This window comes from Eurosta solidaginis, chromosome 3 (genome assembly GCF_040869045.1).
Source record: "Eurosta solidaginis isolate ZX-2024a chromosome 3, ASM4086904v1, whole genome shotgun sequence".
NCBI lineage: Eukaryota > Metazoa > Arthropoda > Insecta > Diptera > Tephritidae > Eurosta > Eurosta solidaginis.
The window spans coordinates 44,322,473-44,335,335 of NC_090321.1; the positions used below are offsets into that span (position 1 = coordinate 44,322,473).

The following is a 12,863-nucleotide window of genomic DNA, read 5'->3' on the forward strand; positions in this document are numbered from 1 at the left end:
ATTAGTTTCTCTCAGGGGGGTTAGAAATAAAAGGCAATGATTAATATTAAAAATTACACTAGTATTTTATTTCAAAGGAATGTGCAAAAGAAAAAATGAGAACTAGAGTTTAAAACCAAACATGCAATTGCTACAGTTTTACCTTTTAATATATTCGGGGACTCTGCGTTCTGGCGGTGATGATCGCTTGAGTGACCTTTTTTCTGGTTTTGAAAAACTTGTGGTATAAACAAAGAACTTACGAGGGTGCGTATACTGCTGCGGTTTTAATCCAAGTGACCGAGTTCCATTCCACGCGTTCCGTTTACCCCCAAACCTAACAGGCCTTTGGCGGGGTAACTTAACGAAACGTCAATTTTGCTTTTAGTATATGTGCTAACGGCCGTAATAAATAAGCGGTTCTGTATTAAATTGCATTAGGGTGGCCGGCCCTTAATTTTCCTATGGGGTTAGTCTGCTGCCCTAAACAAGATAAACTAATGATTTTGACAAGATAGCGTCGCACTGCCCACTTATGATAAAAAGTTGTATCTAAGTAGTCACGTAATCAATAACTACCAAAATGTCTATCGATTTTATCTTTTAAACAAAAATAATCTTATACAACTCAAATTTCGGTTTTTGGTGCTTCAATAACAAGGTGCTTCAAAATTCATCGTAAAATTTTACATGTTTTTTTTTTTTAATTTACAAGCCAAATATGTATTTTATTAATAACTAAAAGTTATTGAAAGTGGTTCTATGAAATTTTATTTCAGCAAACATTAAACAGCCAACGAATTTTGGAAAAAGGGGGTGGCACTGCCCATTTATGCTAAAAAGTTTGATCTTAGTAACCGCTTTACCAATTTCTACCAAATTCGATAGACGTATAGTTTTCTATAAAAATTTAATACTCGTTTGAAGGCGAAATGCCTAAGCTTTAAAATAAATTTGATAAACTTTAGAGAAATGCAATAACGAAAAGCATATATTTATAAATTACTAAATTAATTAATTCTTTTATTTGAAATAAAAAATTAAATGTACATAGATATGTTATGTTTCAATAAAGTAACAAAATTGATCAGTAAATATCTTTTTCATTGTTGCGACATGAAGTGAGAAACTTATTTTATCTTAACATAGTGATCGTCACTGGAACATATATCTAACAAAGCAACCATTTATGACTGGATCAGAAGAAATAGCTAACATGTTGAAAAGGCTTCGTTTTGTCTAACTCGTGATACTTTGCAGGTGTTCATACATCTATATCTTTTGTAGCCTTGTTCTTAGATTCTTGAGATTCTTCAGACAATTCTCCTAATGGTAAGCACTGGTACTCTATTAAATCTTTTCCATGTGCTAAAATTTTATGTAACGTTGGTGTAAGTTTCTTCTCAGAATACTTTTGATGCAGCAACTCTGTAGTTTTAGATGCATATTCTCCAAATTTGGGTCCATTAACTGGTTCATGGCAGTTTAAAATATTTAAAATTACTCACAATCTTTTCACAATATCTCTATCAACTCCTGATATGCGAGCAGTCACTTCATCGTTTTCAAAAAATCTTCTTGAGGAGTTGTCATCATTTGTATTTCCGTGCCCATACTTTGGACAGTCAACTCTAAGGCCAATCTCTTTATAGATGCATCCTGAATTATTTTTTTTCTCCTGTTTTGTTTTTCCTTACATGTTCTATTGTCGTCGAAAACTTCTCCTTGTTGTGGTAGTGTATAAGCCAGCTTCAAAACAAATTCCATACATCTTATCCTAGCATGCAAAGGAGATATTCCATACTGATAATTTAGTTCGTCAGTTATTGAATCATCAAGATTTTCAAAGTCCTTTTGGCTCTTCTTACAAATTGAACATTTCATTGTAGATGTCGTATTTGTTACTAAGTTCAAAACTTTTCCATCGACCATTGTTAGAAGAAAATCATGCTTTATTGTAATGACATTCCCCTCTTCAATTTCAGTTATTGTTGGTTCTAATTTGGCAATTTGATTTTTTATATCACTCACTGTAGCTTTTATAAGTTCCGAAGACTCCTTCTCGTATTTAAATAATATCGGGCGGCACAATATAGTTATGAATGATGTTTACTGCTGTTTCCCCGCCTTATGATATAATAGCTCATTATGGATGACCGCGTAGCTTCAGTTTTCAGACTAGTTCGACTGTCCACTTCGTTAGGGTAGTAGCACACACGGTCACTTTTTCCACAGTCTTGGGAAAGCTTTTGCTTCACCACTTTGAGTGTTCTTGCGAAGGACAAAGAATCACCTGCTAAATACATATATGAGCCTACGTATTCACATTTGTAAAAGGAGCCGTAACGTGTGGGTGATATTTAAACTTGGTTGATAGGCTATAATCAATGTAATTAACTCCAAGGGAATAGTTTTGAATAGGGCCGCCAACTTTATGTCAAACCGGGAGACTTGGCTGTTGAAGGATGAAGTGTTAAAATTAAAATTAACATTTCAGACGCTATTGTATAGTTTCGCAAATAAACAACAGATGTTTGGATGTAAGCCCAAGTGATTTTTCAAACCCTTCTCATACGTACATATATTCTCAATTTAAGTATGAGGTAAAAAACATTTCAAAGGAGTGTTTATGCCCCTATAACCTACTTAAGGATTTTGCATCACTGATTTCGCTTACTCTTTCAGCCAATCGCAATATAAAATTTTTAAAAAAGTCGGCAGTTTTTTGCTTTTTTTAACAACTTGAAAACAATTTGAAACGCCTTGGGTAATTTTTTTTTTTTTGGAAAAAATATGCAAAGTGATTATATAAATTTATTATATAACGTTTATTTTAGTGTTTTGTTTTAATAACTTGGTGAATTGGGTGATGCAAAGTCCGTGTTATGCTGACATCGAAAACACCTGTTTTTTTAAATAACTTTTGAATAGTTATAAAGAGTTAAATTTCGCAATTAGTTTCTTATAACTGGCAGTGATGGGTATCCGTTGATACCACTTTCGACCATATCCGACCAATTTTCGACTTGAACAATAAATGTCCTAAACAGTCTTAAACGAGTAGAAAATATAGTACCGCGCCGGACGCCGCCGCCGCGCCGATATTTTTGACATTCGGCGGGGGCGTGCGAAAAACGACCCTAATCGGCGGCGGCGTTTATCGGCGGCGTATATCTCTACCAGGGACTAATAAAGAAAGAGAACGGGGAATGGTCACGTAATAGTGAGGAATCCCTTGAGGTGCTTCTCGACACACATTTCCCATCGGGAGACGATTTAGAAGAGCCGCCTTAATCAGATGGATCGGCTGCGTGTTAAATTGCAGGAAGATTACATCAAAATGGGGATTGTACGAGGCCACGAAGCCAGTGGACAGGGGTACGCCGCAGGGAGGGGTGCTATTACCTGTGCTGTGTACGCTGGTCATCAACCAACTGCTCAGGCGATTCGATGAGGGACCCGTAAAATTTACGGCTTACGCAGATGACGTTGCAATTGTCATAAGTGGAAAGTACCTTCCAACGATTAGTTCTTTGATGAATCGGGCGCTTCGGGATATTCATACCTGGGCGTCTAATGTCAGGTTCAAAGTCAATGCGGAGAAGACGGATATGGTCTTGTTGACAAAGAGGTACAAGATCCCAAATTGGACCAGGCCTAAATTAGGAGGCGTGACCTTACAGGAGAAACCTTGTACAAAATATCTAGGAATCATCATCGTGGGGCTTATCGCCCTCTCTTTATCATTGGGTTTTTACAGCGATTGTAAGCCCTATTCTATACTATGGAGTTCTTGTTTGGTGGAAAGCCACACAAAAAACAACATACCTCAAAAAATTAGAGGAGATATGCAGACCATCGATTCTTAGCATTACGGGAGCCCTGAAAACAACCTCGACGGCTGCACTGTATGCCATTCTGCACATTCCACCTGTAGACTTGGTAGCAAAGAACATAGCATTAACAACTGCAACAAGGCTCGGTACCTCGGGGCAGCTTGAGCGCCGACCATATGGCCATAGTAGTATAGCGTCATCAATCGCAAGACGAACAGACTACGTGATTCCCTATCTGCGCTTCGAGGGAGATCTTAAGGCCACAATAGAGGTGGACGGTTGACGCAAGAGTGCGCAAATGGCGGACGTGGCGATACACGTGTACACAGATGGTTCCAAAGTAGTGGAAGGAGTAGGGTCTGCGGTATACTGTGCTGATCCGGAAATAAGCAGATCCTGCAGGCTGCGGGATTACTGTAGCGTTTTCCAAGCGAAAATATTAGCCGTAACCAAAGCAGTAGAAACCCTGGAAGAGAATAGCTTAAGCTGCAACCGTGTCAACTTTTATATTGACAGTTAAGCAGTAATTAAGGCAATAATCTCGCGTAGTATAGCATCTAAATGCATGTTAGAGTGTAAGCGGTCTCTGGAGAGAATCGGGACAGGGAGAAGCATACATCTATATTGGGTCCCAGGGCATACGGAAATAGATGGGAATGAAAAAGGGGACGAATTAGCTAAAAAGGGCACATCCCTTGAAGCTTGCTCCGTAGACGTCCCAATTAGACTGGGCAAGATTAAGCGATGGCGAGAGGTGCACATGATCGACCAAGCGGGAAGGCGTGGGTTCAAGCGCGGGGCTGTAAAGTGTCGAAGATTATGTGTAGGTCTTACAACCCTAGACTAACAAAATTGCTTCTATCATTAAAAAGAGAGGACTGTAGACTCATGACGGGTATTCTGACTGGACGCTTCCTTCTGGAGTCACATGCTTTTAAGTTAGGGTTGGTCAGTGACAGCAGATGTAGGAAGTGCGGGTTGGAGGAGGAAACGAACGACCACGTTCTGTGCTCGTGCCCTGCACTTGCAAGGCTAAGACTCCAGCTATTGGGAGTGATACAGCTGTCAGATCTAGAAGAAGCAAGTGGTTTAAATCCTAGGAAGCTTCTAGTATTTGCCAAGAGGACGGAGTTATTTTATAACATAGGTCCTGGGTTTTGATAGGGTTTTTCAATTTGGTCATTAAAACAAACTTCTTGTAACACTACGGACTCAATCTATCTATGTGAGGTCCTCGTGGACCGGCCAGTTCAACCTAACCTAACCCCCAAAGAGAGCGGTCTCCGATTGATCTGTTTTGTCTACATTGGAGCATAATTGATCCCCTATAGTCCCTTTTGGATACAGTTGTGATAAGTCAGATTGAAATCTATGTAGCCCATTTTAAGAAACATAATAAAAGGAAAATAAAAAATTGTAAGCATTATCTTTATATAAATGGACAAAATCAGCGAAAAATGTATCCTTATATAAAGGCATATTCTTGCTGAATTTTGACATAGAAATTGTAAAAATATTTATGAGAAATAAAAATATAAAGGTGGAGCGCAATTAATTGACTATACACATATTGATAAGTTGACTCCTTTTCTGTGAACTTTCCAATACATGTAACGTGCGCTCCACTTATATGAACCGTTTTCCTAAGTCGTTATTACTTTGGTTCATTCAAACATCAAACATCCCAAATTTTACTTTTATAATATATGTATGTATGCATTCACGGTTCAAGGTTTATAAAATATTGTGTTTTCTGGTTACTTACAGGAGAATTTCGGCACCATTCTGGGACCATTTCCGTACTCCCGAGTTTATAACAAGACAGTTTGGGATATTTTTCAGGATGAAATCGGAAATAGCTGGGCCAGTTCGAAACCGTGTATGGAATCTTTTCGGGACTACTTTTAGAATACCTCAGGAATATTTCGGGATTGTGCTCGGAATCGTTTATGGACTGATTATAGACTAGATACTTTGAGGCTATTAAGGGACCAATTCGGGATTATTTGAGGAACATTTTCGGGACTATTTAAAATTTTTCTTGTACTATTTCAGGACCGTTTAGGAACAGTGTTCGAGATTTTTTCGGGGCTGTTTCGGATCCGTTTCTAGATTGGCTTCGTAATAATATTGTCGAGATTTTTGAGGACTGTTTCCATATTGTTTAGGTTTTCAAAGGTACTTCATACCGATGCGGGAATCACATCGGAAGGACTGGTAACGAAAAGTTTTTAGCTATCGCAGGCAGATTCATTGTTTTCATACATATTTCGGGATTATTTCAGAAAAAGGTATTTCAGGGTGGTATTGGACCCTACCTTTTTAAGAAAACCAGTGAATCTTTCTTTCTGTTTCACTGTGTGCTTATCTCTGCGTCTGCGAATGTTTTGCGATTTATTGGGCCACGTAAGTTCGAGCAGTGTTGTTGCTCAGATACTAGTGCACTAGTTTTTTGCCAGTATACAGTAGAAACTATTAGCAGTTTGGAAACAGATAAAAATTCATTGAAAATACAGTCATTGTATACGAATCAACTTGATAACACAATTCAACTGTGCAAATATACATATGTATATATAAACAAGCAATTATCTACTAGGAAATTTTCTTTTGAAAAAGTATAGCAAAATGTTTTGCCGTCAAAGCCTCATTCTATTCATTTCGCTGGTACATGCGTAAATTTAAATATAATTGTTTAACTAATTAAAACTTTCTTTATTAATTAAATATGCTCATTAGGTTCATATATCACAAAATTTGTATGGGAAGGTATAAACGCTTATTAAGCTTTTGGTATTTGTCCTAAATAAAATTTGAATTTTAGCAGGCACTTCCAGCCAAAAATTTACACAAGTTATAATTGGTCGAGGCGGCCGCCTCAGGGTGGGCTGGATTTGGCTTTGAGTAAACTTAGGGAAATGAAAAAAATATTAGTTAATAACACAAAAAAAAAAGGGAAAATAACCATGTAGGAAAATGAACCGAGGGAAACCCTGGAATGTGTTTGTATGACATGCGTATCAAATGAAAGGCATTAAAGAGTATTTTATGAGGGAGTGGGCCATAGTTCTATAGGTGGACGCCATTTAGGGATATAGCCATAAAGGTGGATCAGGGTTGACTCTAGAATGCGTTTGTACGATATGGGTATCAAATGAAAGGTGTTAATGAGTATTTTAAAAGGCAGTAATCCCTAGTTCCATAGGTGGACGCCGTTTCGAGATATCGCCTTAAAGGTGGACCACGGGTGACCCTAGAATTTGTTTGTACAATATGGGCATCAAACGAATGGTGTTAATGAGTATTTTAAAAGGGAGTGGGCCTTAGTTCTATAGGTGGATGCCGTTTCGAAATATCGCCATAAAAGTGGACCAGGGGTGACTCTAGAATGTGTTTGTACGATATGGGTATCAAATTAAAGGTATTAATGAGGGTTTTAAAAGGGAGTGGTGGTTGTTGTATAGGTGGTCGCCTTTTCGAGATATCGCCATAAAGGTGGACCAGGGGTGACCCTAGAATTTGTTTGTACAATATGGATATCAAAAGAAAGGTGTTAATGAGTATTTTAAAAGGGAGTAATCCTTAGTTCCATAGGTGGACGCCGTTTCGAGATATCGCCATAAAGGTGGACCAGGAGTGACCCTAGAATTTGTTTGTACAATATGGGTATCAAAAGAAACGTGTTAATGAGTATTTTAAAAGGGAGTAATCCTTAGTTCCATAGGTGGACGCCGTTTCGAGATATCACCATAAAGGTGGACCAGTGGTGACCCTAGAATATGTTTGTACAATATGGGCATCAAACGAAACGTGTTAATGAGTATTTTAAAAGGGAGTGGGCCTTAGTTCTATAGGTGGATGCCGTTTCGAAATATCGCCATAAAAGTGGACCAGGGGTGACTCTAGAATGTGTTTGTACGATATGGGTATCAAATTAAAGGTATTAATGAGGGTTTTAAAAGGGAGTGGTGGTTGTTGTATAGGTGGTCCCATTTTCGAGATATCGCCATAAAGGTGGACCAGGGGTGACCCTAGAATTTGTTTGTACAATATGGGTATCAAAAGAAAGGTGTTAATGAGTATTTTAAAAGGGAGTAATCCTTAGTTCCATAGGTGGACGTCGTTTCGAAATATCGCCATAAAGGTGGAGCAGGGGTGACCCTAGAGTTTGTACAATATGGGTATCAAAAGAAAGGTGTTAATGAGTTTCTTAAAAGGGAGCAATCCTTAGTTCCATAGGTGGACGCCGTTTCGAGATATCGCCATAAAGGTGTGCCACGGGTGACTCTAGAATTCGTTTGTGCAATATGGGTATCAAACGAAAGGAGTTAATGAGTATTTTAAAAGGGAGTGGGCCTTAGTTCTATATGTGGACGCCTTTTCGAGGTATCGCAATAAAGGTGGACCAGGGGTGGCTCTAGACTTTGTTTGTGCGATATGGGTATCAAATGAAAGGTGTTAATGAGTATTTTTAAAAGGGAGTGGGCCTTCGTTCTATAGGTGTTCGCCTTTTCGAGATAGCGCCATAAAGGTGGACCAGGGGTGACTTTAGAATATGTTTGTACGATATGGGTATCAAATGAAAGGTGTTAATGAGTGTTTTAAAAGGGCGTGGGTCTTAGTTCTATAGGTGGACGCCTTTTCGAGATATCGCCATAAAGGAGGACCAGGGGTGCATCTAGAATGAGTTTGTACGATATGGGTATCAAATTAAAGGCATTAATGAGAGTTTTAAAAGGGAGTGGTGGTAGTTGTATATGTGAAGGCATTTTCCAGATATCGACCAAAATGTAGACCAGGGAGACCCAGAACATTATCTGTTGGATACCGCTAATTTATTTATATATGTAATACCTGCCAAGATTTTAAGGGTTTTTTATTATTTATTTAATAATTTGGGAAAAATTTAAACAACGTGACATCAGGACGGACAAGGCGACAGCTGTTTCGATTATACCTTGTAAATCTCTTCAAAGCCTTTTCTCCCGGGAGTGGGAGTCGAACTCGCACCCCTACGATAGTTGAAATGGTTGTAAACGCATTCAGCTACGTCATGCCTGTTGTGAAGTCTTTCCCAATTGCCTTCTTTATGCATATTTTAATCTTTTACACATTGCATACTTCGTATGCAATTATGTGTTAAAGCTATGCTTGGTACGGCGGTTTTCAAAGAAACTTTGGTTTTTGTTGCTGTTTTCGTTCTATTTATAGAACTACAACGAATTAACCAATTTTGTCTGTTTGTATGATTTTTAATAATCGGGGATTGCCCATATTGCTTTTTTTTTAAATGTATGAAAACATTTATTTGAAGCAATTTTTTAATTTTATAATTTATTTAATAATTTGGGAAAAATTTAAACAACGTGACATCAGGACGGACAAGGCGACAGCTGTTTCGATTATACCTTGTAAATCTCTTCAAAGCCTTTTCTCCCGGGAGTGGGAGTCGAACTCGCACCCCTACGATAGTTGAAATGGTTGTAAACGCATTCAGCTACGTCATGCCTGTTGTGAAGTCTTTCCCAATTGCCTTTTTTATGCATATTTTAATCTTTTACACATTGCATACTTCGTATGCAATTATGTGTTAAAGCTATGCTTGGTACGGCGGTTTTCAAAGAAACTTTGGTTTTTGTTGCTGTTTTCGTTCTATTTATAGAACTACAACGAATTAACCAATTTTGTCTGTTTGTATGATTTTTAATAATCGGGGATTGCCCATATTGCTTTTTTTTTAAATGTATGAAAACATTTATTTGAAGCAATTTTTTAATTTTATAATTTATTTAATAATTTGGGAAAAATTTAAACAACGTGACATCAGGACGGACAAGGCGACAGCTGTTTCGATTATACCTTGTAAATCTCTTCAAAGCCTTTTCTCCCGGGAGTGGGAGTCGAACTCGCACCCCTACGATAGTTGAAATGGTTGTAAACGCATTCAGCTACGTCATGCCTGTTGTGAAGTCTTTCCCAATTGCCTTCTTTATGCATATTTTAATCTTTTACACATTGCATACTTCGTATGCAATTATGTGTTAAAGCTATGCTTGGTACGGCGGTTTTCAAAGAAACTTTGGTTTTTGTTGCTGTTTTCGTTCTATTTATAGAACTACAACGAATTAACCAATTTTGTCTGTTTGTATGATTTTTAATAATCGGGGATTGCCCATATTGCTTTTTTTTTTTAAATGTATGAAAACATTTATTTGAAGCAATTTTTTAATTTTATAATTTATTTAATAATTTTTATTTCACCCTGCAGAACTTTTCCATTTTCTTCTACATAATATGGTAGGTGTCACAACCATTTTATAAAGTTTTTTCTAAAGTTATATTTCGCGTCAATAAAACAATCCAATTACCTTACCATTTTTCATCCCTTTTTTCGTATTTGGTATAGAATTTTGGCATTTTTTTCATTTTTCGTAATTTTCGATATCAAAAAAGTGGGCGTGGTCATAGTCGGATTTCGTTCATTTTTCATACCAAGATAAAGTGAGTTCAAGTAAGCACGTGAAATAAGTTCATTAAGGATATGTCGATTTTTGCTCAAGTTATCGTGTTAACGGCCATGCGGAAGGACAGACGGACGACTGTGTATAAAAACTGGGCGTGGAATCCGATTTCGCCCATTTTCACAGAAAACAGTTAACGTCATAAAATCTATGCCCCTACCAAATTTCAAAAGGATTCTTTAATTTTTGTTCGACTTATGGCGTTAAAAGTATCCTAGACAAATTAAATGAAAAAGGGCGGAGCCACGCCCATTTTGAAATTTTCTTTTATTTTTATATTTTGTTGCACCACATCATTACTGGAGTTGAATGTTGACATAATTTACTTATATACTGTAAAGATATTAAATTTCAATCAATTTTTTTTTCGATCCTGATTATTTTGATCTCGATTCCTTTATATATGTACAACCAACCGTTATCCAATCAAACTTAATATACTCTGTGAGCTCTGCTCAACTGAGTATAAAAATATTTTAGCGAATGATATCAAGTATAGCACATCACCAGGCCCGCCGAGAGGGAGGAGGGTTTCTGAGGGGGCCCCCGATTTAGAGGTACTATTACATTTTTTAATTCAGGAGAGTCTTTAGTTGTTCCATGTGCAATTTTTAAGCCGAATTTCAAAAGCAACGAAAATCTGCATTTCGTTTTAATATTATAGTGAAGTGTGAAAAATAAAAATCTATATATATAACAAGTAAGGAAGGTTAAGTTCGGGTGTAACCGAACATTACGTACTCAGTTGAGAGCTATGGTGGAAACATAAGGGAAAATAGGTGGACGCCATTTAGGGATATCGCCATAAAGGTGGATCAGGGTTGACTCTAGAATTTGTTTGTACGATATGGGTATCAAATGAAAGGTGTTAATGAGTATTTTAAAAGGGAGTGATCCTTATTTCCATAGGTGGACGCCGTTTCGTGATATCGCCATAAAGGGGACCAGGGGTGACTCTAGAATGCGTTTTTACAATACGGGTGTCAAACCAAAGGTATTAATGAGTATTTTAAGAGGGCGTGGGCCTTAGTTCTATATGTGGACGCCTTTTCAAGATATCGCCATAAAGGTGGACCAGGGGTGACTCTAGAATTTGTTTGTACTATAAGGGTATCAAATAAAAGGTGTTAATGAGTATTTTAAAAGGGAGTGGGCCTTAGTTCTATAGGTGGTCGCCTTTTCGAGATATTGGTATAAAGGTGGACCAGGGGTGACTCTAGAATGCGTTTGTACAATATGGGTATCAAATGAAAGGTGTTAATGAGTATTTTAAAAGGGAGTGGGCCTTAGTTCGAGATATTGGTATAAAGGTGGACCAGGGGTGACTCTAGAATGCGTTTTGTACAATATGGGTATCAAATGAATGGTGTTAATGAGTATTTTAAAAGGGCGTGGGCCTTAGTTCTATAGGTGGACGCCTTTTCGAGATATCGCCATAAAGATGGCCAGGGGTGACTCTAGAATTTGTTTGTACGATATGGGTGTCAAATGAAAGGTGTAAATGAGTATTTTAAAAGGGCGTGGGCCTTAGTTCTATAGGTGGACGCCTTTTCGAGATATCGCCATAAAGGTGGACCACGGGTGAGTCTATAATGTATTGTAAGATATGGGTATCAAATTAAAGGTATTAATGAGGGTTTTAAAAGGGAGTGGCCCTTAGTTGTATATGTGAAGGCGTTTTAGAAATATCGAACAAAATGTGGACCAGGATGACCCAGAACATCATCTGTCGGGTACCGATAATTTATTTATATATATACTAGCCTTTACCCGCGGCCCCGTCCGCAAGGAGAAATTTAAATATATGGGCTATTCGCGTTAGCCTGCTTATCAAGTTATCTGTTTAAAATTTTGTTTCTGTCTAATGCATTTTATTTTTGTAATTGAGTAAAAAAAGAACTAAAAGAGTTGATAACCTGATAGGATCCCAAATGATCAAGAAATTATCCAGAAAAAGTTACGAAATGACACCCACGCTATCGCGGACGGATTCCGAAAACCAGCCAGAAATGATGCCGAAAGGGTTCCCAAATGACCCCGTATTAGTCGCGAAAAAGTCCCGAAATGACCCCGACGGTATCCCGGACGGATCCCGAAAACGATCCAGAAATGATGCCGGCAGATCCCCCAAATGATCCCGAAAAAGTCTCCAAATGACCCCGACGAGATCCCGGACGGATCCCGAAAACCATCCAGAAATGATGCCGGAAGAACCCCTAAATGATCCCGAAAAAGTCCCAAATTACCCTGACGAGATCCCGGACGGATCCCGAAAACCATCCAGAAATGATGCCGAAAGGGTCCCCAAATGATCCCGTATTAGTCGCGAAAAAGTCCCGAAATTATCCCGACGGGATGGCGGACGAATCCCGAAGACCATCCAGAAATGATGCCTAAAGGGACTCCAAATAACCCCGAAAAAGTCCCGTAATGATCCCGGAAACCATCAAGAATTTATCTCTCGAAGGTACGCAAAAGATCCCGAAAGTACCCCACCGGGATCCCGGACGGATCCCGAAAACCATCC

At 38.2% G+C, this 12,863-nt stretch overlaps 1 long non-coding RNA gene across 1 annotated transcript in view; it reads right to left on the reverse strand.

Annotated features, from left to right (window-relative positions):
- Window positions 1–2,299: 2,299 nt before the first annotated feature.
- The window catches only part of LOC137246348 (uncharacterized), a 35,137-nt gene continuing 24,573 nt past the window's right edge, over window positions 2,300–12,863 (reverse strand). Inside the window, exon 3 of the long non-coding RNA XR_010951450.1 lies at window positions 2,300–2,434. This is a non-coding gene — a long non-coding RNA (uncharacterized lncRNA). The remainder of the gene's footprint in view (window positions 2,435–12,863) is intronic.